The following is a 26,641-nucleotide window of genomic DNA, read 5'->3' as shown; positions in this document are numbered from 1 at the left end:
ATTGGTCAGAAAGAAGAGGTTTTTTTTTCTTAAAGTATGGATGGAAAAATACTGTTTGATTATCTTGAATGAAAAAAAAAGTTTCAGATTTGAAATTTCTCTAAGTATCTCTTAGATACAGAGGAACTTGTGGCAGAGGGAGAGAAACTGAATAAACTTTACATTGAGTGAGGCAAGGGCTAAGTTACAGATTTTGAGAGACCACATTTATGTAAAATCTTGGTAATTAATGATTCAGTGTCTTATAAATTATAAATTAGGCTTTACTGTATGTTTAATACTCCCATGCTTAAGGGGAGACTACTCAAATAATGTATGCTTTTAATCTGTAATTCATACAATTACTTCACATATGCTATAAGGTAATTTGAACATAGCCTTCAGTACAAAGCCTCCATATGCTTAGATTTCAGCTTGCACAGTTTGTCACTATTGGCGTACATCAGATGGGTTGCATTTGCAACTATTAGACTTTATGGAGTTATTCTTTACCCCATAACTCACTGGCAATCGGCCAGCACCACGATCAGTGACCCTTCACATCACTTCTAAACCTGGAACATTTGCCACTGTGTATCTGTTCAGGGCACACATACACAAAGTATTACTGACTTGCATGTTACAAACATGGATCAAACTGTCTTTGAGACAGCTGTTATATGTAGTAGGTAAAGCTACTGCCTGTGATGCCTGCAGCACATATGGAAACTGGTTTGTGTACTGGTGGCTCAACTGCTGACCCAGCTCCCCGCTAATGGGATGCAAGAACAGCAGATGACGATGGCTCAAAGTTTGGGCCCCCGTCACCTCTTTGAGAGACTTGGTTGAAGCTCCTGGCTTTGGCCAGGTCTAACTTTGTTGTTACTGGATTTTTTTCTTTTTTTAATTATCAATTAGAAAGAAATCAAAGGCTATCTTGGTCTGGAAAGGGCAGCCGACACATACAATGTTGGCCATGGAGTGAATTCTGAATAGAGTGTCAAAGAGTTAACAGTAGAATTACTGATTTAAGAATGTTGACTGGGCTGTCCTTGAGAAGCAGCCAGGCGACTCAGCGAAGATGAACTCATTAGCACGAGTGAGCGAAGAGAGGCTGATGTAAGTGATGATAAAGAATAAAACAAGAATATAACAGCCCAAGAATAAACGAGATACTTTCTAGGTACACAATGAGAATAAACAGGGAGGTGCTATTCAAAATGCTAAAAAATTTCAAAAAGAATGTAATTCTCAAAATTTGCAATGATTTAATATGAATCTTTCCATGTTTCATTCCTCTAGACTTAGGTCAGCAAGATATTTCTTTGCTTTTTTCAACAAAATGGTTTAACAAAATGTTTTTTAAAAGTCAGAGAACTGCAATTTTCAAACTACTTGTCAAGAATTCTGTACATATTTTCATTATTCCATATTTTTAGTCTGTAGTTTATCAACTGAAATGGTTGTGTATATACTTGAGTTGATTTATTTAATAAATTTGCAGATTTGGGAGCTATGCAAAATGCCTGCTAGAAGATGCAAGTTACATATGCTTTTTGCTCCCATCAACAGGGTTTGGTATATTACAGCTTCACATGATTTTCCTGGCTTTTTGTGAAGGCTGAAGCGTGCCAAATGTCTAGTCCAGGACAAAAATGGGATTTAACAGCATTTTGAAGTTAAAGGTATTTCCATTTCTCATGGAATTGAATAACAATCTTGTGCTCATTACTCATTGATGTAATGACATGGTAATATGCATGCATATAATGAATGTTTAATGCACATCTATCCCTGTAATAAACTTGTCTCTAAATCAGAGTTGACACAAGTATCTGGATGTACAGGATGCATTGTTTGTCACTGAGTAAATGTTTTAGGAAGGTGTGGGGGCCAAAGGTCAGGAAGCTTGAGAATTGATGGCGTACTTTCTTAAAAGGCCTTTTCAGAACGGACGCCTTTGAGGATCAAAGATCCATCATGATAAACACTTGGCTACACTGCATCTCTTCCCTCCTACCCTTGGCATTCTCTGGAGAAAAAGGATGGTTTTTTTTAACATTTAATAAAAACTGTTAATGTAAGACATAATTGTTAATCTCTTGTCATTCCTCTTTCAGTACAAGAAATACTAGATGCAAAACATCACAACTTTCCCAGAGACCTCTGCGAGTTCACCAGATGGCTTCAACCTGTGACAAAGGAGCAGGAATTCGTGGACTTCAGTCGTGCTCCATGATGGGGCAGTATCATGAAGCAGCACGGGTAAGTTCTCCCCCTACACTGAATTCTGTAACTCACTGGACATTCAAGATGATACAGGGTGGATAAATTGGACAGTGAGTCCAAGAGGGAGCAGTGTCTGATCCTGCAACCTCTTCCCCGATTCCTCCTCTGCTTTATTGATCTCTTCCCTTGTAATGCTTTTTTCCACTCTTCCCAGGCACAAAACATCCCTCTCTACAGTCTGCCACATCTTCGCTCCCTCCTCTGTCACTGTGATCCTCCACCCTAACCCCCTCAGAGTCCTCTCCTTCCTTCAGCCAGCCTTCATTTCCCATGTTCCCTCTCGCTCCTTCTCCCCCCGCCACACTCCAATGGTGCTACCCAAACCTACTTCCCCACTGCTTAGGGCTTATATGCCCTTCTAATAGACCTTAGCCAGACTGAGGAATGCTTGGGATAATTTTCAGAGTCCCTCCCAATACTGTAAGGGGTTTCTGTGTCTGAACTGGCATGGTCTTTCATTCTATCTTCAACCTTACTTCCAGATGCAGGTGAAGGTATTTAGCATACTGCTGCAGTGTTCAGATGAGATGGACTGCCAGGCTCCAGCAATACCCAAGGTTACTTAGGCTATCCCTAGACCCAATTCTAACCCAGATTTAGTCTACTAACCTGGGGATCCATGATCTCCCTGCCTGTTGGCAACTAGAAACAGCCCTAATCAGGTCAACTCTAGTAAGATTCAGGAGGTCACTCAGGGACTTGAAGAAACTTGTTCTAAGGCCTGCTTTACAGAGGCAATGACAAAAAATGCCAACACAGATCCCAATTCCCCTGAGAGATTGTTCCCCACTTTATGCCCCAGTAAGCCCCAGACCTCCAGTACCGATTCCAAAACTAGGATAGTGATCCACAGACCCCAGAGAGACCTCGTTGATGTGGCTTTTCATGTCTTTAGCAATAGGGACAACCAACAAAGGACTCAAAAGGTTAAAAATGAACAATTAAAGCATCAGATGTTTTCCTCGGTCGTCCTAATTGCAAGCCAAGTCCCCATCCTCAGGGATCTTGTTACTGGTGTGGTAGAACAGGGCACTGGGACAAGGCCTGCTTCAGCTTCTGTGTAAAATGCCAGGAACTGCCCTAACCAAAGGGCTTCAGCTGTGAACTCACAACTCATTTCCCAACTGTGGACAGTGGGGTCACTGGAAGATAGACTGTCCCAGGGAGGAAACCACTAAATCTGGGACAGCCCTGTGAGCAGGCCCTTTTGATATAGGACACAGTGTCTCTGTAAAGTTTATCCAAATGAGGCGGCTCAGGTGCCACAGTCTCCTGAGCAGGTGAGTCCACGTACCCTAGGGTTAGAGGGAGTGTGTCTGGGAAATAGAATTCTTTCTTGTTGGCCACTGCAGCTGGCTAATCTGTTTTAAATGCATGTGTCTGTGCACGCCTTCATTCCTGTGTCTCTTGTTGGCATGAAAGGCCTTATCAAGACACTCCATAAGATTCCTTCTCTATTTTCCTCCCTGGAAGATGTTGCTCTCCTGCCACCTTTTCTTGCCCTTCCTACTTGCTCTCCCCACTCTTTGAGCAGAGACCTTCCCTGCTACCTAGGAGCACTGGTCTCCACCCCCCTGGGAATGAAACCTGGACCTTTATATTTCCTCCCACCTACCTCTGCACCTCAGTTGCTTTCTCTTCCCCTGGCTAATAAACTATGGGGCATATATCCCCTCCTGTGGTTACTACTCACAATACCCCCTATTGACATTTCTCGGAAAGACACCACAAAAGCTGTTGTTTCCTGATCTACTTTGAGGCCTGAAACTTATTGTAGACTGTCCCCTCCTTGCTCCTATATTCATTCCCATGTATTCTCTCCATAACATACCTACACTTCCTATTACATAGCTAGATGGTACTTATCACCTAGTATAGGATTTTCAGTGATATCACTGCCCTAAGCCCTGTACCTTGCTCTTCCAAATACCCACACTTCTTCCTTTTTAGTCCTAGACCTAATGGATTCTTTCTTCATCCTTCAGCTCTTCCCATCCTCATCCCCAACCATTCTTTGCCTATTCTGGTCTGAGCCTGGACAGCTTACCTGGGCAGTGTCACCCCCAAATTTCTACCATCAGCCCCACCTCTGTGGATAAGACCACAAGCCAGATTTAGCCTCTGGCCCAAAATAGTACACCCACTTCCCTTCCTGTGCTCTAAGCAAGGCCTCTCCCTTACCTAGGGCTTGTGGGATACTTTGACATCTGCATCCCAGCTTCTCCTTGACCATTAAACCTCTCTACAGAGGTACCAAAGGTGATCCCCAGGAGCTCTTACAAGACACTTCACGCCTACAGACCCCACCTAAACCACAGAGAGGACCCTTTTACAAGAACCTATCTGTTTTCTATTGCCCACCTTCACTTTCCATCTCTCCTCTTCTCTCAACCCAGCTATCCACGCTGCTACCCCCTCCCATAGAACCCAATTCCTGTCCTCACTTCCATGACCTCTCCCTGACTATATTTCACCACTTCGTGGACACTTGCATTCTCCAAGCCCGATTAGTTCTGTGATGGCAGTGCCACCACCCTGCCTTTTCCTGCTGGGCGTGCAGTTACTGTGGGTTAACGTGATGATGCCTCCTCTTTTCCTCCCCAGAGGATAATTGAGGTTAAGCCACCGCCCCAGAGAACTACCCCCAACAGGCCAAATCATTAGCCTTGATTGGAGCCCTGAGCTTACAGAAGAAAAAATGGTCACTATGTACATAGACTCGCAATATGCCCGTAACATCATCCATTCCAGTGACCCGATGGGCAAGAAAGGGCTTTCTGCCAGGTCAGGTGTCCTCTACAATAAATGGCATTCTAATCAATGGCACCTCTTCTGGGCATCTGAGTGGTCAAGAATGTCTTCTATTAACTACACAAGCCACCAGAAGGACAAATACAACCTGGCTCATCTGACAGCTAAGGTATGGGCCCAGAGGAAAGCAGTTCTAACTTCTCTGTTTAAGCTAGCTCCCAAATACTAAGACTCAGAAGTTTCTTAGCTCCAACAAGAGATCTCTAAGGAGGACCTGTGGTGGTTAGTGGATAACAAACTAATGTTTCTCTCCTTTCTGAAAAAATATGCACTCTCATTCCAAAGTCTTCATTGTCTGGCATCACACCTATACTTAACTTTCATCATGTAACTAACCTGTTTAGCATATCTCAAACTTGTAGCATCTGCCAATCTGGTAACCCTAATTTTAACATCAGACCCCACCCCTCAGTTCCCTACTCACCAGCTTTATGGATCCATGCCAGGCCAAAACTAAAGGTCGACTTCACACATACACCCTGGGTAAATGAATGTACTACCTCTGGTTACGGTGCACACCTTCTTGGGTTCGGTGGAGACCTTTACTGTCATTACTCAAAGGACTTCCACCAGTTCTATTATACTAATAAATTATTATTCCAAGAGTTGGATTATTTACTTCTATGCAGTGGGTTATGAGCCCAACTTTACCTCTGAAATTACCTGAATTATAAATACCTTTCTGCATATCACATGGTATTTCCACCTTTCCTATCTCCAGTCGTCTTCAGGAAACTTAACTGAATTACAGAATTTTAACATAGGATCTGCATAAACTCTTCGAGGTCCATTTCAGATTGGGTAAAGTTCCTTTTAATCTTGCTAAGGATTAAACCTCTCCCAAAAGCCAATTACTGCTAGGCCCATTAGCTATCAGAGATGGAAAGCCTTTCCTTGTACCTAACATTCCCACCTTCTGTAATTTGGATTATTCCATCTCTTGCCAGTGAAATGCCCTTTCTTCTATGGGTCTATCCAGATGCACATCTACCCAAACTGTACTACCTACCTTTTGATGATACTCTTGCCACCTGGTGATGGTCTGTATTAAGATAAGGCAGTCCTAAAGCCTAATTGGAGGGGACATTACAAGATGGTATGAATTACCTCTGCCAGTGCCCAACTCAAAGTGCCCAGTACATTTTGCCTTGTTATAACTAGCTATGTCTCTTATATAAGTCTGCTACTCCCCTGGGATGCATCACTCTCAGGTTCACAGGGCTTCCTGGAATTTCAGAAAAAATGCCTTCGCCTATCACTGACAATCCCTTGATTCCACAGATTTCACCAAGTAATTCTACAGAAGAGCCATTGGTATTCAACTCCAGTCTACCTTCCAGACTTTGATTCAAATTGCTGGCTCCAGGGCAATTGCTGAGACTTCACAACTACGCAGATATCCTTTTTTATCTTCTGTTTTTATGTTCTCCTGTAAAGGCACTGTCATTCTCTGCTACCGTCTGCAGCCACAGTCATAACCTTAATCCTGCAATAGGCTTAGCAGTAGTCACCTCCACCGACTGCAGAAGGCCCCTCAGCAATCTCCTTCCTGTCTGGGAAGGACGCTTTACTCCTTCAACTTTTACCAGTCTCAATATCCCACATGCTTCTCAAAATTCATACATACCTCTCACCAACATTCTATATAGTATATTCTGTAAATATAATCCCATCATGTATTCATGTTAGGTCTGTATACACTGTCCAGAGCCCTGGCAGGCAATGCCCCACCCCCTTACTCTGGGGAAAAGCCCGTGGGTGTGTTTGTATCATATGTACTACAGCTATAGTGACAGAACCCCAGGAAATAATATCCATAGTGTTGGTTCCATCTGTTAGTTTCCTGCTAGGGTCCCCACTGATTAGTTAAGCCCTTTTTGCATCAAGTTTCTCCTTTCTCTATTCTTTGGATGAGGGTTCACTGCCCCACACCTCCTGTGAGGATTTATCATTTCAGAGCCACCTGCTACTGATACAGCCATATCTCACATCCTACAGAAGAGGCCTCCATGACAGTTTGTAATCACAATCAGGACCAGAACAAGGGGCGTTCTTGCCATGCATGGGTGTCTTTCTACTAACTGGGCAAAGACTTGTACTCCTGTCTTCCAGTTCCCTCCTTTGTGCTATACCCTAGGATCAACATCTATACATCTGTCTAACCTAACATCAACAGGAGTTTTGGACTACTCCCACACATAAAATTGAGGACTTACCCCTCAACTCTCCAGGCAAACAAGCCGACTGGCACTCTTATCCCCAGGATTGTTGGATACGTTGGTGGCTTTAGTCCTTTAAATCACTGATTAGATCTTACCCCGAAAGAGGAGGACTTTACGCAAAAAGAGACAGACTGTACTATTTGCATAAAAAATGCACTAATGAAATACATTCAAAATAATTCTACCTCATATTGGCCATCTTTTTTGCCATGGACACTGTCTTTGTTATTTCCTAATATCCTTCTCATCATAGTGCTATTTATACTATATTTAATAAATGCATTTGGAAAGCTTACTAGAACCAGAGACTGTTATATCCAGAGCCATCAGCAGGAACAAAACAGGACAACTGTTCTTGAACCAATCCAGAATATAGAGAATCTTGTACCACATCTATGCCCCTTATCAGGAGACAGCCAGAAAGAAACCAGTGAGTAACCTATGTTATCCATACTCAGTCTGGATTGAGAGCATAAGGATGCAAATTTTACACACCTGACCTTGAAACAAAGAGCCCCTCACCAAGGATTTGTTCTCGCATTCCAAAAGACACATCTTAATCTGTGCTTCTATTGCCTTCATCCTCTGCATTCTTTCCAAGCTCTAGGCCCCAGGAAGCAAGCATCCTGAGATCAAAATGACCTGGGAAAGCGACTCCAGCCTCACCCCCTTGCCCAAAGGCCCACACCCCTACAGTACTATAAAATGCCCACCCTGCTGAACCACTGGGCTACATGCACCTCATTATCTGCAGCCTGGAGGTTAGCCATCCTCTTCACAGACCAATGAGATTAAAAATCTAAATTCACTTTCCATTTCCTCTCTGTTCTGTACTTCTTCTTTAACAGTCTCCAACAGAACTGCTGCAAAAGACAGGATTTCATTCCTTTTATGACTATTATTACTTTATGTATATAAATAACCACATTTTCTTTATCCAGTCAGTTAGTGGATACCTGTGTTGATTCTGTATTGTAGCTATTGTGACCTAAACTGTAATAAACAGGTGGCCACAAAGAATGTTAGTATGCTGATTTCATTTTGTGGGCATAAAATCTCAGCATTGGGATGCCTGGGACAAATGGTAGTTTTATTTTCAAAAGTCTGAGCAATCTCAAGGTTTTCCATCATGGTTGTGCTAGTTTACATTCCCACCAACAGAGTAGGATACCTTGTTTCCCTATATCCTCACCATAATTTGCTAATATTTTATGTTTGGATGACACTCATTCTAACTGGGGTGAAGTAAAACACTGAATTCCCAGTGGTTATAATTGGTTGTAATTGTTTCTATGAAATACATGAAATCTCCTCGTATTAATAAAAATTTAAAAAGTTAAACAGATAATTTATCAAAGATTAGGTGGTAACTATGGGAACCAGACATTAAGTACCTGTGTACATCCTTAGAAGATACAACTTAGATTTGACCTTGAATTTCTGACATAAGTAATGGTACATGCTATTCAATTACTCCTTTGTATAGTAACTCTCCCTACTCCTTCACATCCATGCAAAGTCTCACTGAATTGCAGAACAAATCTAAGGGTGATACTCTAGCAGTGTCTCCTCCTGAACCAACAGTTTGAAGAGCTAGTCATGTACCACGTCATCTTTATAAGAGCTACAGAAGCATACCTATGTAGATCACAGTGCCCAGTTTTAACATAATATTACAATACATTGAAGAACAAGGAAGAAAAAGTATTTACGTTACCTCTCCCCCAGCTCCATGTTGCACAGTGGGGGGAAACAAATTTCTTCCTGGAAAGAACCCAATGACCCTAAGCAATACCTGCACACTAAATATTTTCCTTTAAATTTTTTTCAATTTACTTCTAAAGGCAGAGTGAAAACAATCTACCATTCTCTGGTTCCTTCTCCAAATGACCTCACCAGCTGGGTCTGGGCCAGGCTGAAGTCAAGAGCCAGGACTTCCATCCAGATTGCCTCCTAAATCTGCAGGGCCCAAGAATTCGATCATTACCTGCTTCCTCTCAGGTTGTGCGTCAGCAGGAAGCTGGATGGGAGGCACTAATGCTGGGAGCACAGCTGGATCCAGCACTCTGATATGGGATGCTAGCTAACATCACAGGGAACACTAACACTGCACCACAGCATTAACCTCCCCCCAAAGTAAATCTCTCAATACTCCTGAGATATTTGTCCCAGAGATTCCATTCTCTATTCCTCCTCCTATCTTGGAAGAGAACAGATTAAAATTTGAGTTGCTGAAATGAAAAAGCTAAACGTAACTTTCAGATTTGTTCTTGGAGCTTAGAGCTGCACTGCCCCCTCCCCCTGCCCCGATCTAGTACTTTAATATAAACCCCTGGTCTCTATTCCAAGTACAAATGCTTGAACATGGAACCTGTACCTTTGCTTTGGCATTAGTAAAATTTCCCCCCAAAATTTTAAATTAATTTAGTACATATTTCAAAGAGAGAGGGACAGATAGTCCATCTATTGGATTATCTCCCTAGTTGCCTGCCATGACTAGGGGTTCAAACACCAAAACAAGGAGCTTCATTCAGACCTTCCACATTGGTGGCAGGGGTCAAAACATTTGGGTTCTCTTCTGCTGCTTTTCTCAGGCCATTGGCAGGGAGCTGGATTGGAAGTGGGGTAGCTGGAGAATAAAACAATACTCAAATGGGATGCTAGCCTCACTGCTGGAGGCAGTACTTACACAACAAAGTCTCCATAGCACCAGCTCTTGGGATTGGTGCAAGACTGCAAGAAGAAGCGTGGCATATTTGGAGTCTCACTGGCAAGGGAGCAGTGTTATCACCCAACTGTAGAGAATAGAAACCACGGAGAACGCCAACAGGCTGGTGCTCCCAGAGCTGAGCAGATTCTAACGACCTGAGGTGGGATGAGACCTTCACAGCACTCAGGTGAACGTGGGAGGGGATTATTGTCATTCAGGATGACGCTATTCAGCAAAGCAAGCCTTCAAGTAAGAGTAAAGTCATTTCTAGCTGGACAAAATCCGAGACAGTGTACCACCACTAGTTCATAATGCAGTCAAGTAACTGGTAAAAAATTACACAAACTCATAATGCTCTGATATTGTAAACATTGTAGGTAAACAGGAACAACAAAAACTACTGTATATTCCACAAAAATAGTGAGGAATCAGGCCTTGAATGCGCTGGGATCCCATATGGGGCCGGTTCTAATCCCAGCAGCCTCACTTTCCATCCAGCTCCCTGCTTGTGGCCTAGGAAAGCAATCGAGGATGGCCCAAAGCCTTGGAACCCTGCACCTTCATGGGAAACCCGGAAGAGCTCCTGGCGTCTGGCTTTGGATGGGTTCAGCTTCTGTCGTTGTGCTCACTTGGGGAGTGAACCATCACATAGAAGAACTTCTTCTCTCTGTGTCTTCCTGTCTCTATATCTGACTTTGCAATAAAAAATAATTTTTGTTTTAAAAAGTAAGAAATCAAATGACACTATTAGACAAGCTCATAACCACACAAAAAGATGAAAGGAATAAAAATCAGCTACAGTGAAACTGAAAAACAAGTATCCAAGTCAAAATAAGCAATAGCTTTTCACTACATATCTTTAAAGCATATGGACTAAGTTCAACTAAAAGCTTGCACAGTTACTGTGTTTTGAAAAAGTACGCAAGTATATGCTGCTTGCAAGAGACTTTCTTCACTTGTCAGGACATACATGTATAGACAGAAAGTAACAAGGATTTTCCATGAAAATGCGACCAAAAAAAACCAGGAATAGCTATACTTACATTAAGCAATATACCTTAGACCAAAAGGGGTAAAAAATAAAATTACTATGCAATAAAATCCAGCAAGAAACATTGTGAATATAAATACATCCATTATTGGAGCGCCTAAATAATTAAAGGAAGCTGAGGTAAAGTGTGAGGTGCGTTATCGTACTAGCAGAGAACTTATCAACTTATCACCCCACTTAAACTAATGGACACGTAATCGCAACAGAGCGTCCAAGAGACACAACAAATAACTCTAAACTCAAGCTGAATAACAAATACAGAAGCACTGAATGCCTGCAGTGCGTGCACTGTTCTTAGCAGCACATGGAGTAGTACATATCCCGGAGAGTGCAAATGGTAGGTCAGGAAATTGGTCTCCACAAATTTTTCCAAAATCAGATTTATCTCCAAGTATCTTTTCTGACCACAATGCAATCAAATCAGAAATTAGTAACAAGGATGACCTGGGAAGCTAGCTACATGGCGATTAGCTTCTGAACAGTCACGATGTCAGGAGAGAAATTCAGAAGTTTAAAAATGCCTTGAAAGAACAAAAGTGGAGATAGAGCATAGAAGAACCTATTGGTAACAATCAATTCAGTGTTAAGAGTAAAGTTTACAGCAATCACTGCCTAAAGCAAAAAAGGTGAAGTTCACAATTTATTACTGCATCTCGGAGAACCAGGGGACAGAAACAGATCAGATCTAGTACTGTAGTAGGAAAAATTAAAACCCATCGAAGAGATAACAGAAATAGCCTATTTTTTGCAAAGGTAAAATTTTCAAATTCTTAGCTAGACTAAGAAAGAAAAGATTCAAATGCTAGGAGATGAAAAGGGAGACAGTACAATTCACATGACAAACTACAGATTAGCATTTGATCACTTGGAATAAATGAGCAAATTCTTTGACCGTATTCCCAAATACAAAGATTAAGCCAAAAAGAAATATATAGACACACCAGTGATGATTAACAAAATTTAAATCAGTGGTAACACATCTCCCTCCAAAGAAAAGGTAGCTTAAGTCATAAATTTCATCAAGAATTAAGAGCAGTTTTTTGTATTATTCCTTAAAAAGAATGTTTTTGAGGTTGAACTCTTCCAAACATACTGAAGGTGACCAACATTCCCTTGATGTGAAATCCAAATAAGACACACATTTGAAAACTAAGAAGCTTCCAGCATAGATGTAAAGATCCATAACAGAATGCCATCAAATAAAATCTATAAAACATTATTCATGTAAACTGGTCCTCATCTGAAAGATGTAATGATGGTTCAATACATACAAATCAATAAAGATGATCTACCACATCAATAGAATGAGGTAAAAACAATGAATAATGCAGAAAAGGTAGTTGATAAATTCTAACTTCTTTGTAATAAACTCAACAAATTAGGTATTTAGGAAGAGCACATCAACAATATAATGGTCGAGTATAAAAAGAGATAGCAAACTAAATCAAGAAAAGCTGAACAATCTACAACATAATATCTACTTTCATCACTTTCACTTAATTGGAGCAATTTGCAAGAAAAAAAAAAACAAGAATCCTAATTAGAGAAAAGTAAAATCATTATTTGTAGATGATATTATCTTAATCATAGAAATCCCTAAAGACTCCACCAACAAGCTATTATAATTAATAAATGTAATTCACACAAAGCCAAGGAACAAAAATCAATACATTGTTATACGACAAATAGCAAATTCTATTTCCAATGGGTGGCAAAAAATAGAATTAGCTCTACCGTGTAAACTATTAAACATTCATGAGGATGAAATGAGTGAAAAGATCCCACATTCCTACATGGAAAGCAGCAGCATTATTCAATTACCCATGTTATGCAAAGTGCTTTCAAGATTCAATGCATCCACAGAATCAGAAAAAAAAAAAAGCCAAAACACTAATGTTATATATAACCAGACTTCAGATAGCCAAAGAATTTTCAAATAGAAAGATGAATTAGGGTCTATACTACATGCCTTTCAGATATATTGCCAAGCTGAATTAAAACATGGTTTTACTATGAAAGCAGAAACACAAAATCAACAACAAAAAATCGAAGCCCTAGAAGTATACCCATGGATGTAAAGCAAACTGATCTTGGATGAAAATTCACTGGAGAATATTTTTTTTTTCAAACGGAGGATTAGATGTCTACAGAGTAACATTAAAAAAAAATCACTTCAAGATAGAATAAAGATTTGGGGGGAGGATATGAAACTAGTCAGTAACTAAATAAAGCGTACCAGAGAGGCTCCGGGACACTGTAATAGCTGAAATATTTCCCATCAAATACTAAGAGCACAAGAAAAACTGAGACTAACAGTGTGGACGACAGGGAGGAAGGATGGAGAACAGTTGTCTCTTGGGGATTACAGTTCTGGGTGGATACTTATGTTCTAATGTATGATGTGAATAGTTAACATGAGTATATAGAAGCACACAATATCCCTCAACAAGAAGAATCCTGGAAGGCGGTATTTTGAATGTAGATCACAAGGAAGTATTACCTTTATTATTATTATTATTTATCACAAAGTCAGACATACAGAGAGGAAGAGAGACAGAGAGGAAGATCTTCCTTCTGATGACTACTCACTCCCGAAGCGACTGCAGTGGCCAAGCTGAGTCCATCTGAAGCCAGGAGCCAGGAGCCTCCTCCAGGTCTCCCACGTGGGTGCAGGGTCCCAAGGCTTTGGGCCGTCCTCGACTGCTTTCCCAGGCCACAAGCAGGGAGCTGGATGGGAAGCGAGGCAGCCGGGACTAGAACTGACGCCCCACATGGAATCCCAGCGCTTTCAAGGCAAGGATTTTAGCCACTAGGCCACCATGCTGGGCCCAAAGAAATATTATCTTAAGAGACATATATTCTGACACTGAATGGATATTAGAATACAGTGTATGCATGTGTTGAAACATCACATACTAGGCCCGAAATATCTAAAGTTTTATGTGTCCATTGCAATTCTTGCTGAACTAAATTGAACAATACAAAAATACATACTATTTAGTATGTCTTTTCACTGGATTACTGCTTAGATTCCTCATCTTTTAGTTTTCAAAAGTTATTTACTGGAGTCTAAACATTAGTAACACATGCTAATTTTATCCAAAACTCAAAATAACATTTAGATCTAGTTAAGATTTTTCTGCAGTATTTAGCTTGCATTAAAATTATTCATTGAAATCCACACTAACCCTCCAAATATTCTATTTCCTTATTTTTGCCTCCTAGTACTTTGCTGTTTGGCAGCTCTCTAAAGCTTTTGCATTAAACTGACTACTCACTGACCCAATTTATATTTGCTACCTGTTACCAATGAGTCTCCATGGCTACAGTTTGCTAACTTATGCTTAGATATGGGTTAAGTGTCACATTCTTGCAGTTACTGTACTAAAGGCAATCTTTCTAGAATAACTTCAAAATTTTGATGTTCTGATTCTCCAGATTTAAGAAATGTTGGTGGTAGAGTGAGCTCTGAAGAAAACTGTTCCAATTTGTTCTTACAGCAAAGAAGTAGAGAACTAATATTTTGATGAAACTCCTGTAACTGGTATGGGTCAGTGGCAGATGCCACTATTTTCAGTTCAGGATTTATTCTACTCACAAACTATAGCTGCCTTAGAAAGTCTTCAAGGGCAAGGGAGAGAGGAGCCGGCACAGTAGCCTAGTGGCTAAAGTCCTCGCCTTGCCCAAGAAAGATCCTATACCTGAGCCAGTTCTAATCTCAGCAGCTCCGCTTCCCATCCAACTCCCTGCTTGTGGCCTGGGAAAGCAGTTGAGGACGGCCCAAAGCCTTGGGACCCTGCACCTGCATGGGAGACCTGGAGGAGGCTCCTGGCTTCGGATTGACTCAGCTCTGGCCATTGCAGTCGCTTTGGGAGTGAATCAACAGACAGAAGATCTTCTGTGTCTTTCCTCCTCTCTGTGCAACTGACTTTCCAATAAAATAAATCTTAAAACAAAAATGTCTTTGGTGACCCAGAGTCCTACACAGAACTCAGAACTCCTGCTGAAAGGGAAAGCTCTAAAGAAGTAGGAAGAATTTGTACTATAGAGCTTTTCTTTCCATTCTTTTTTCCCACTTTTCATGGCAGGAAGAAGTGGAAGGTGGAAAAGAATTGAGGCTTTCTTTCTTGGAAACCACAGACTATTATTATGAAGGGTACCCTCTCAGTTTATTATTCTTTCCTTCTGGTTTTATTTTAAGAAATGGCAACTTGGCACACATAACCTCACAAATTTCAAAGACATTTATAAAAGCCAATGGAATTGGTTCAAGTACCTAGTGATGATTTGGCATCTACTTTGTCACCCCTCAGAAAATCTGTGCTGAGTATATGCTCTCATTAGTCGACTCGATTATCATACTTGTATAACATGCGTAGTGCTCTCTACTTTTAATAGTTTCTATATAGAACTGTTGCATCCTTTTATGAACTGGATATAATACAGAGCAAAATAAAATACTTGACAGCTTTTCCTAAGCGATAAGTTTATTATGTAAGAATTGCACAACATTTGGTAGAATCAAGATGGAGGAATAGGGTAAGGACACATTTAAACAGACGGAGAAATATTAGCCAGTGTGAAGCAGAGAGGGCACATTCCAGGAAATAGGAGAGGACAGAACAGCAGAGGGGTGCCTGGAGACTGAGATACAGGAAAGCAGCAAAAACAACGGTGTGGTGTTGCAGTGATCGATAACCCAGCTGCATTCAGCAAATGGCGATCTGAACTCCACCAGCAACAAGGTGGGAAGGGACTTTACCCAGGAGCTCAGGAGGTGAACCCAAAGAACTGCCCATCCTGCTGTTCTGTTTGATTTGACCAGGAGCAGAGACAGAGTGGCAGTTCCCAGACGGGCAGTGTGAGAACAGGGTGGATTTCACAGCCCAGTCTGTCTCCTAGAGCCAAATTAGGTGCCATTTAAGAAGGCAAGGGCTATTGGGCAGGACTGCACATGTACTGAGCTGGGAGTGATCTCATTTATGGCTCAGTGAACTGCAGCAAAGTAGCATCTGACAAGTTCCACACAAGACAGACCTGAAGGCCAGCAGATCAAGAACCGTAGTAGTGCAACATCAGGCGCCATTTCTTACAGTACGGCAAAGAATTTAACACTGCAAGGACAACAGTGAGCTGCACATGTGCTGAGCTCACCAGAACTCACTGAGCTCAGTGCATTGCACTCGTGTCACAGGAAAATAATACCAACTATGGATCGTATGGGTCAAGTTAGGTCCATGTGGCCCACAGACCTAACAGCCAACAGGTTCCGGCAAGATCAGCATAACCAACAACCTAGCTATATAGGACACCTGGTGTTTCCCCAATCCTGGGACCTACTCCAACCAAAAATGGGAGAAAGTTTGTATGGACAACGGTGCAGCCTCAGCATGGAGGTGGAGACTGGTGAGTCAGGAGCTGGAGCTGTGGAGACCATGGTGGAAACTGTAGACCTGTAGGTGACACAGCTTAAAAAAAAAACCTGCTCCAAGAAGAATCTGCTAACCAGCAATACAATGACCAAGAGCAAAAGAAGAGATAAAGACACAATGAATATTACTGAACACCCCCCTGCAAAGGAGAAAAAGCCTTTGCCAAAATCAGTTAACTGAGGAGGACATGAAGAAATTGGGAGATACAGAATTCAAAATACCTGTTAAAAAATTCTTAACAATGAGAAACATGTAAAACAGCATTCAAAGAATTTAAGAAATATATCACACTGGAAATGAATCAACTGAAAGCTGATATATCAGAAATGAAGAACACAGTGGAGCAAATTAAAAGTACAGTGGAGAGTCTCCAAAATAGAATGAAGGAGGCAGAAGAAAGAATTTCAAAATTAGATATTTCCTGTCACCAGGGGAAACAATCAAAACACTGGAAGAAGAGCTGGCCAAAGAAGTATTCAAGAATTAAGACACTATTAAAAGGCCAAACATAAGAGTTATGGGAGTCCCAGAAGGTGCAGAAAGAGAAGCTGGGTTTACAAATGTATTTAATGAAATAAGGGAAAATTTTCCTAATCCAGAGAATTGGGAAACAACATCCAGGAGGGCACAGGACTCCCAACAGGCTTGACCAAAAGTGATCTTCACCAAGACACATGATCATCGAACACAAGGAAAAGATCCTTAAATGTGCAAATGAATAAAAATCAACTGACATATAAAGGAATGCCAATTAAACTCCAGGAGACCTCTCACAGAAACTCTACAGGCAAGAAGAGGATGGAGCAATATCTTCTAGATTCCAAAAGAAAAAAAAATTGTCAGCCCAGGATAAGGTACTCAGCAAAGCTCTCCTTTGTCTTTGAAAATGAGATAAAATTCTCCCACAGTAAAGAAAAGTTCAAAGAATTTGCCTCTTCCAAACCTGCCCTACAAATGATACTTAAAGATGTTCGACAGAGAAGATGAATAGCACCCAACAAAACTAAAGGCAAATGTGAAGAACATCCCAGTAAAATAACAGAAGACAAAATGAATGAACAACTTGTTGCTAAAATGACAGAACCAAATTACCACCTATTTGTATTAATCCTTATTGTCAAGGGCTTAAACTCAAAACATAGATTAATAGACTGGATTAAAAAACAAAATCCATCTATTTGTTGCCTACTGGAAACACATTTCACCAACAAAGATCAGCGGAAACTGTATCTAATGGATTTTGATTTTTTTGTTAGTTTCATCTCTTCAAAACATTTTCTTCTGATGGAATTCTTCAGTGACTCCTAGATCATACAGCAGCATAATTTTTAAGAAAGTTCTTGGGCCCAATGGTGTGGCACTGACCACCAGGGTCACTCAGGAACCCCCAAGTAAGCTCTGATAGACAGAGACTAATATAGAAAGTTTTGAATAGATAGGAAGAAGGCATTTGGCCTATAATTGCTCAGCCTGTACCTTACTGGTCAGGCTCCCGATTTGGCTTTCCCTAGAGCTCACTAGGTAGGATGCAGAGTTCAGTTATTCTTCATCTGCTAAGTTATTGGGGATTTCTCTGCTCATGTGCCTAAGACTGTTCTACTCTGCAATTGTTAATATATGGCTTGTTAGAGTTAAAAGATTGTTTTGATTGCCCTAGATCTTGCTTGAATACTATACACTGCTAAGTTTAAATTAAAAAAAAAAAACTTCTGTCTCTAATCCTTTATTCTTCATCTAAGATATTGAGGATGCCAATGGCAACGGCATTTATGGGAAATAGGATTATTCAATAAAGCATTCTAAGTGAATTGGTCGCTATTTGTGTCAAAGAGTTCCATCTACATCTTGATCATATCTAATAGTAAGTATAAATTCCAATGAGTCTTAAAAGTTAAACATTGAACTGGGGAACACGAATACATTTTTATTTGTGTATGTGGAAAAGTCCTTGAACTTACAAAAAATAAAAATGTTGAAAACTCTTGTACATCCTAACCTAGATTTGAAGTTAATTCATCAAATGGGAAGATATTTGCAATGAATGCATGCTACTTAAACATGATTCCTTGAACATATTAATCATTAATTGCAAAAAAAAACCTATAAGATACTAGTAATTCCAAATGTGCAGTTCAAAAAATGATAATCTTAAATAGTTAATCATTGGAAAATTTTAAACTTTTAACATCAAATTAGTATACACTGAAATAATATGCTGATATTTTATATCATGGGACCTGATATGTCACTTTTAATTTAAAAATTAGCATGTGGGGCTACCTCAGTGAGTTGCCTCTCCCTTGCCTGCCAACATCAGCATCCCCTATGGGCAATGGTTTGAGAAATGGCTGCTCCACTTCTGATCCACCTGTATGCCTACAACCCGGGAAAACAGGAAGGGTAGCCCAATTACTTGTTTTCTTGCACCCACATGGGAGACCCAGAAGTAGCTCCTGGCTCCTGGCTGGCTTCAGATCTGCTCAACTCCAGCCTTTGAGGCCATTCTGGAAGAGAACCATCAAATGTACTCTTACCTTCTCTCTGTAGACTGCTTCAAATAAAAATTACTCTTAAGAAACTGACATGTGACAGTCCCTGCCGCAAGGAAGGCGGGGACAGAGACCCCGGCCCTCTCCTGGCCCAGGAGCAACTAAAGCCTCCCTTGTGGATGAGTACCCGTGGGAGATGGCTGGGAGCTGGGGGTAAATACCTAGCTCTCCCCTGCCCCTGCCAGCCAAAAGCTGGCGGCAGGACAGGTCGGGTGGGTCCAGTCTCAGGACAAGGGGCAGGCTTAACCCCCCATCAAGGTGGCACTTGTCGGGGGTGCCCCTGCTGGATGGAACCCCGCCGGGGTCTCGGCCACCGTCCTGCCGGGGTCTCGGCCACCGTCCTGCCGCAAGGCGGGGACAGAGACCCCGGCCTTGGGTGGTCAGTGCACCAAGTGGTGCCAGGCTCTGCCTGCTGGCCGCCCAGTGGTGAGCTCTGGGGTTTTGATGATATGAAATAGCTGCTTAGGGACACCCATAAGTAAGACCAGTGTTAGTGTAGGTGAGACACTAATTTATGGTGATTCCCAGGACCTGGGACATGAAACCTTAATGCAAGTGTGGGACTGAGACCTAAATGTTCGGAGTAAGCAAACCTTAGTCCACAAACATGATTGGAACACAGGGTGCAGCTCAGGACATGCCCAGCTTGGTTTTGGCTCCAACTGTTCCACATTAAGCATAGAGTTGAGCCACGGTGTCTAAGGCAGGGGTCATGACAGGTAGATGGGGCTGCGGTCGGGTCTGGATACAGTTGTCGTCTCCCTTGGCACAAGTGTGGACTGGAAAAAGACGCACCGGGCCAGGCCAGACCGCAACACCTTCTGGCGCTTTGGAGTACCAGGGTAGATTTGGGACAGACTAGGCTAGGTCCCAACCCCAACTGAGCCATATACGAGCTATATGGGGGTGTGGACGACAATGGCTGGGCTGAAACACCCTACAGCAAGAACCAGAATGGGATGATGGCCAGTTAGGAAAGGCCACTGTTCCTGCTAGGACAGGAGGCGAACTGGCACATGGACCCACTGGTATGCACGAAACCTGGCACATGGAGGGGTTCTGATGGAGGAGCCCGGGCAACTTCTCTGGCAGGACACAGACCCCGCAGGTCAGCGCAAGAAACATGGAAGGTAACAGCCCAGAGGTCATGGAAAGTGTCCCACTGGCATGCATTTGGCATGGGTTGGGGCCAGACCAGGCTGAATCTGTTCATGTCATCCACTGGTAAATCCGAATGCCAGAACAGAGTGTGGGTCGAACCAGGTCCGGTCGTGACAAAAGCAACACACAATTTGGAATGCCAAGGTGAGGTAGCCTGAGCCGGATGCAGTCGCAGCACCCAACCAGCACACGTGAGAACCAGGAAGGGAGGAGGCAGAGCTGACAGGGGAATAAGAGGTGGTTCCCTAGCTGAACAGCAACTTACACTGAGCAGCGTGAGCTGGGTAGGGGGTAGACCAGACCAGGCAGGGACACAGCACCTGCGCACCTCATGTGGACCAGATTGGGTGAAAACCAGGCTGGGCTGACTATTCTCACTGGGGCAAGCTACAATCAGAGTAGGAGAGGGTTGTTGGGGCTTGGTCGTAGCATCAGCTGGCGGAAGCTGGTACAAAGGGTTAGACATGTCGAGTTGAACCACAGGGCCAACTGGAGAGGGCACAACTGGAATGGGAGCAACCCAGGAGGGAAATAGTGGGCTCCTCCCTCTTGGGTCATCACCTTCCACGGGAGGGCATGGGAACTAGGACAGGGGCTGGGGTGGCTAGACAGACACCCAACAACATCTGTTATGGCTGGTTGGATGAGATGGTTGGATGGAAGTAGGTTGCAACTCCTGTTGGCAAGTATATGAACAGAAGGGTATTTGGGACAGACTGGACCAGTATGCCATACATACTGGCAAGCCAGGGTAGGGGGTGGGCCTGGTTGGGGTTACTGTAAGTCGCCCTGACTGGGCTGCAGCTCCTACTGGTATGTGCGAGGGCCAAGTGTGTCCAGGGCGGAACCAGGCCGGACTACAAGAGGACACGGGTGGAGACAGAACCAACCCAGCAACTGCAACCACCAGCTGATCAGGGCAATGGACTGTGCCGGGCCCTATGCTTGCTGGAACACGCAGGAATCTGGACTGGGAATACCTCAAAATTTCTTTGAGGATCTCCCCAGTCGAGACACCGGACTCAGAGTCCTAACCAAGGAAAGACAGAACAAATCAAGCAACAACCTCAGCTATCTGTTGGCAGCAAAAAACTGGGCAAATGGAGACTCTAGAAGGGACTGAGTCAATCAATGGACTCTTCAACGACCACATCGTGCTTGGAGTGGTGAGACTGGCAGCGACCCAAGAATGGTGAACTATTGGAACCACTTAATCGAGTATCTCAGAGCATGCCCTACATCCGGGACTTAGGGTGGGTGGGAAACTGGGTGGGGCTTCTTCCTCTATATCCCCCTTTAGGCCTTGAACCTTTTTTTACCCCAAATAAATATGTAAAGATTGTCAAAAAAAAAAAAAAAGAAATTGACATGTGTTTTTATCTTGTACAACATGATACTCTGAAATATGTATACACGCACACACACACTATGGTGGAATGATCAAATCTGGCCATCTGACAAGCACATTATAAACCGCAGTTATTGTTTTTGGAGGCAACACTAATTTTAAATACATAAAGTTATCTCATGCTAAGGAGGTTAAGGGAGAACTCTAGCCCATGGAGGATGAGTAGCTGAAAGACAATTTGGATTTATTGTTTTCTGCATATTAAGAACTTTGAATTCAGTAATTTAAAACTCCAGATTTTTCAAAATACAATTTGACAGGAAATTTATACATGGAGAAATAGAAGATATCAAATAAATGTTCTATTAGTGTGTATCAAAGACCTAGAAAAATAAAACAATCATGTCAAAAATTTGCAGAGAACTACCTGAATAAAATTGGAATAAAATTAGATGTACAAGCAATAAATTGAGGATTTTTGCATGTTTTCATCAAAAATTACCATGCCAGCAAATAGGAAACATCTATGAGAAATAGATTTCTGTATGTATACAATCTAGCAACCGTCAGTCACAAAAACATCAATAGCCTACATAGTCCAATAACAAGATCAGAGATGTACCAAGGATCTGACACCATCAAAGGACTGGAAGAAATCACCGGAACATTTTCCAAGACATAGGCATAGTCAACGACTTCATGGAAAAGACTGCAGAAACAGGCAATTAAAGTAAAAGTGAACGTGTAGGATTGCACCAAACGAGAAAGCTTCTGCACTGCAGAGGAGATTGTCAATAAAATACACAGCCAACAGAATGGGAAAAATATCCACAAACGCCACAACAGAGGACTAACATCCAGAATTCAAAAAGCAATTCAGAAATTCAACAACAGCAAAACCCACAGTCCAATTAGGAAAAGCATGGAGAACAGGAACAGATATTTTTCAAAAGATGGATTTTTTTCAAAGACCAAATAGATACATGAGAGAGTGCTTAAGTTCTCTAGTTACCAGAGAAATGCAAATAAAAACCACAGTGAGGTTCTCCTTAACTCCAGTTAGAATGACCTACATGGAGAAAACAAAGAATAAATGCTACTGAAGAGGAAGTGGAGAAACAGATATCCTAATCCACTACAGACGGTAATGTAATCTAGTGCAACCACCATGGAAGAAAGATGGAGATAGCTCAGGTATCTAAAAATGTATCTACCATATGACCCAGGCATCCCACTCCTAAGAAGATAGCCAAATGAAGAAAAATCTGCATGTGACAGGCGTGGGCCTATAACCCCACATTCACAACAGTGTCATGTACAATAGCTAAGATGTGGAACCAACTCAGATGCTCCTAAACTGGTGGCTAAAGAAAATGTGTTACATATGCACCGTGGAAGACTAGTCACCCAGAAAGAATGAAATCTCATCAGATGCCAAAAAATGCACCAAGTGGAAACTACTGTATTTAGTGAAATAAGCTAGTCCCATAAAGACAAGTGTTGTAGTTCTCTGCTCTGTGACAACACACAGAGCAAACAATATCTAAGATTAGCACACAGGGAATAACTACTGTACACATCGTGTGTCTTTATTCCTAACAGTGATAATTTTCATTTTATTTTACTTTACCTTTATTTTATGCTTTTGTCTACTTATTTCTGCCATGCCACCTTTATATACTGGATAGTAAATCTTGTTACTGTGAAGAAAATGATTATGCTATTGAACTTACTGGTAAAAAGAAAATTAGGGAGGATGGAGAAATCCATATTTCCAAATTTGTGTCATGAAAATTATGAAATCTCATTTTATATAGAAATACAAAAACAAAAATAAGTCTATTTGCCTAAAAATTTTAGTAATACCCACAAATGACCAAGTCAGTGTGGTAATTATTTTAAAAACGGATTGGGAAATAATTCTGTTGATCCAGAATCATGAAGTAGGGTACATATGAAGGAGCAGCTCAGACTATGATCTGCATTGACTGTGTTTGAATTGAGACACATTATGTATTAGCTGGTGATCGTGGGCAAACTCCTTAACATCTTTAAGATCTACTTCCTTCTTCTATAATATGTATTTCAATTTTATTCTGGAAAATACTTGTTATGAAAAATTATACACAGATTTCACATTGCCTTGCATCAAAGTAAGTATCATCTAATGGCAATTTATATAACTTTTTGAAGTATACCTAGATATTTATGCATGAAGGTTTGTGAGAAAGAAAATATTAAATTCACACAGCAGAGATGAAGTTGGCCGAATGTAGGAGCTCTGCCACCACACTTTCCTATCTTGGTTATTTTTGTTGGGTATACCTTTTGGCATATAAAAATGAACCAGAAGATAGCAGGAAAATATCTATGGCAAACTTCACCATTATGAGAGTTAGTGCCTTCCGTTTTTTAAGAACACATACTTCACTGATGGGGCTTGGCCATTTTGACCTGCATATTATCCAGCCTGCTAAGCAGCTATCATGAACAAATTGCTGAGTGCAGCATGCAAGCTAGTAATTGAACAGTGTTAAGAAGGAAATTGTTAATTTACATGGATGGGTGGATGGAGAAGTGTCTGCAGTGATCCAATAATAGGCACCTGGATGACAGCAGAAGACAGAACTGCCCTTTTCCAGTAATCAAACAGGAACGCTTAGCCAGCAGAACACTCTAGCAGCAGTAGTAAAAAAAATAACAAAAAGATACAATCACTAAGAACACACAGATATTTACAAGAGGTGACCAGTTACTAGCAGAGATCCTGAACCCGCAGCACAGGGCTCACAATCAATTTAATAACAAAACTCTAATTGAAAGTGAAAAATAAATTTCTTGGAAAAAATACAAATTAATGTTGAGGTAGTAAGAATAACTGACCATCACCTTAAAACTGCTACTCTGCATGAGACCAATCTGTACAAATTAACTTCAGCCTCAGAAAGGGAACCAGACTCAAAACTATATTGCTCTGACCTTGTTCTCAGAACAGACAGATGCAGCATCATTCTACAAGGACAGCATAACAAGATAAAGGAACTGTGATGCTCAATGAATAACTTGCATTGGGAACAAAATAAAGAACTGATACTATTCCAACTCAGAAGATGGAGTGAATACAGAGGATGCAAGAAAACCAGTGATTCCTTTGCTTCTCTTTATTTTGTACACCACTGACTTAAGAGTATTGAAAAAAAAGTTTGGGATCTGGATCATAAGAAAATGTGAAGTATAAGCACCAATTTCTTCACTTGTTAGTCTATTAAACTTTAACTTCTTCGGGTGTCATGAGAACCACCCCCCCCCCAAAAAAAATACCAAGCGTGTGGCACTCTTTATGTCCAAGAAGAATAAAATGTATTTATAAAACTCTTCTTTGGATGGCAATAGCTAAATCGTCACCTTACAAGTGCCAGGGTCCCATGTGGGGGCTGGTTCCTGTCCCAGCTCCTCAACTTGCCATCCAACTTCCTGTTTATGGCCTGGGAATGCAATAGAGGATAGCCCAAAGAGTGGAGATTCTGCAGCCAAGTGGGAGCTCCTTGCTCCTGACTTCAGATCAGCTCAGCCATGGCCATTGCAGCCATTGCTTCCACTGGGAGTGAATCAGCAGATGGAACATCTTTTTCTGTCTCCCCTTTTCTCCATAAATCTGATCTGTCTTTCTAATAAAAATAAAGCTTTAAAAATATTCTGTAGAAAATGGTTTTTGTAAGAGGAAAGATTTGATTTGAATCCTGACTCCATCATTTACTATCTTGAGCAACTGTTATAGAAGCTTCAAGAGTCAGCTTACTGTAGAACAAATCTCAGGTTGTTAAACCTGTTAATTCCTTTCTATATTCACGCTTAAAATTTGGGCAAGGACAATTGTAGAACAGGTTTCTGGAAAAATGGTGTGAAAGATAACCGTAAGGGCCCATGTTTTGATAGAATGGATGAAGCCTCTACATGAGATGCTAGAATCTCCACATTCAAGTTCTGGGTGGTGATCTAGGAGCTCTACTTCTGACTGAGCTGCTTGCTAATGCACTGGGGAAAGCAGTGGGCAATGGACTAAGTGTTTGGGCTTCTGTTACCCATTGCGGAAACCCAAGTGAAATGTCTAGCTCCCTGAATCTACCTAGTGCAGCTCCAGCCATCATGGCCATTTAGGCAATGAACCACCATATAGAAGTACACTCATTCTCTGCCTTTCTCTCTCCATCCTTTTGGCACTAAACTAATTTTTAAAATTTCTTAGTGTAAAAAGTTTTCAAATTTGTAGCTTTCATAATGCAGATTTTCCATGAATTTTTTTGCATTTCCTTGTATTTTTCAATTTTAATATTTTTATTTGAAAGGAAGATTGAGAGAGAAAGGATGAAGATCTGTTCACTCCCTAAATGACCACAATGGCTGGAGTTTGGCCAGTTTGAAGCCAGGGTCTCCCATGTGGGTTCAGGGGCCCAAGGACTTGAACCATTATTTGTAACTTTCCCAGGGCATAAGCAGAGTTAGATTTTAAGTGAAGCAGCTAGAAGATGAATCCGCACCCATATGAGAAGCTGACAACACACATAGAGGATTAGCCTGATATGTCACTGTGCTGGCCCCAAGTTCCCTTGTGTGTAAATGTTAAAGTGCTTTTTAAAGCAAATTAGGGTACACTTTTTATGAATATATTTTGTGTAAGAATAATATCTGGAATAATTGGAGTTTAACCTTTTAAAAATTTCGACTAAGCTTTACATTTGATCAGACAATTAAGCATTTGCTCTTATATTATTTTCTTCCAAATATGTTGAACTTCATGTGGAAAAATGAGAGAAATAAATTTCACCAATTTTGGAGAAGACATAACATTTCAAAATAAACACAAAAGCAATGAATCATCAAAATCTGTCAAAAGCAAAAACAACCTTAGAGACACACAGGTTTCAAAAGTAGGTTTCTATTTTACAACTACTGTTAATCTAATAATTTCCAACATTCCAACAATTCTGAGGAACTTGCTGGTAAGCAATAGAGCTAAAAACTTCTTGTAAAAAAATACTGAGCCTTTGAAATTGGACAAAAGTGCATGAGGAGGTGGATAAAAGAATGA

At 41.3% G+C, this 26,641-nt stretch overlaps 1 protein-coding gene across 2 annotated transcripts in view; it reads right to left on the bottom strand.

Annotated features, from left to right (window-relative positions):
• UNC13C (unc-13 homolog C) overlaps positions 1-26,641 on the bottom strand; it is a 500,819-nt gene that overhangs the window by 10,871 nt on the left and 463,307 nt on the right. The window lies entirely within an intron of this gene.

Source organism: Ochotona curzoniae, unplaced genomic scaffold, assembly GCF_017591425.1.
Source record: "Ochotona curzoniae isolate NIBS_2020 unplaced genomic scaffold, NIBS_Ocur_1.0 scaffold_4701, whole genome shotgun sequence".
NCBI lineage: Eukaryota > Metazoa > Chordata > Mammalia > Lagomorpha > Ochotonidae > Ochotona > Ochotona curzoniae.
Note: the sequence above shows the minus strand (reverse complement) of the source record. Positions and strands in the feature narration are given on the sequence as shown.